Genomic DNA, 1,164 nt, shown 5'->3' on the forward strand with positions numbered 1-1,164 from the left:
AAAATAACACTTTTCATTACTCGTGCAGCTTAATCAAATATTATATGTCATTTTAAACAACCCGCCGGACCGATTTTTCCCCCCGGACCAAATTTTTCCTGACACCATTCATAATCAAAAGAGAAGTTTGAAAACCGCAGTACGTACCGTGTAAAGTCTACTTTTAAATAGTGGTGAACTTTTGGTTATAAAAAATACCTTTATGTACGTCCTATTTTGGTAAACTTTTAGTATGTTGTTTTACATATAATTAAGTTTATATTTAGATTATAAAACGTTTTGTTGCAACATGCCCAGTCAAATCCGTATTTCTGGTGGACTAATACTATAGCAGTAAGTTGCAGCATGGAGGTATAATACCTCCATGGTTGCAGTAAGGTCGATTATTTGATCATTGTGATGATGGCGCCGCCCTCTGTAGAACAAGCAACTTTTTTTTACGATCGATGTCAGACGAGATAATTATAACTCCATGGACGAGACGACTCGATCAAGAATCGCTGTTTTCGCAGCACAGGCGCGGAATTCAAAACTAAAAGAAAAGGTAGGCCTAGTTTGGCCTAGGATAGTCTCTAAAGATTCGATATTTATTATTAGTAATTTTGGTTTGCTAACTGCTACTAGACTAGGCCTCCGTTTTTTAACTACTGCCTTAGGACCTAGGCCTATGTTAGACTGGGTTGTGTTTAGGCTAGCCTAGGCCTACCCTAGCTTATGACCGGTTGAGCCGCCGACAAGTTGAGCCGCCGGTCATTTCTATGGAACGCCAAGCGCGTCTCTCAGTGAATGTAGTGCGTTAATTGCGGCGTATTTCAGTTAACTTATTCGTTCTAGGTACTGTTGTTTGGGATGTATTTCAGTTTATTTACTCAATTATTTCAATTTACTGTATTTAATACTCGGTTTTTGCACTGATTTATTAAATATTTATTGGGACGTATTTCAATTTATTTACTTGTTCTTTCTATCGTTTTAATTTAAATTCTGTGAGTATTTGCTCAGTCAGCTTGCCAGATAGTTAAAAAAAAAACTCCATACATTCTTATCATTTATTATATATAAGTTTAACAAATAGTACAAAAATAAAAATATATAAATTACAAAACCATAGTAAATACTGTATAATAACATAGGCCTAACACATTTAAATTTATTGTTTATAGT

General features: G+C 35.0%; 1 protein-coding gene across 1 annotated transcript in view; it reads left to right on the forward strand.

Moving 5' to 3' along the window:
- Positions 1–457: 457 nt before the first annotated feature.
- Positions 458–1,164, forward strand: part of LOC117111539 (probable ATP-dependent DNA helicase HFM1) — a gene marked incomplete at its 3' end in the record, with an annotated part of 22,925 nt that continues 22,218 nt past the window's right edge. The window contains exon 1 of the mRNA XM_033254470.1: positions 458–544. The remainder of the gene's footprint in view (positions 545–1,164) is intronic.

This window comes from Anneissia japonica, unplaced genomic scaffold (assembly GCF_011630105.1).
Source record: "Anneissia japonica isolate Jap-2015-1 unplaced genomic scaffold, ASM1163010v1 scaffold6030_len697274_cov183, whole genome shotgun sequence".
In the NCBI taxonomy this organism is placed as follows: domain Eukaryota; kingdom Metazoa; phylum Echinodermata; class Crinoidea; order Comatulida; family Comatulidae; genus Anneissia; species Anneissia japonica.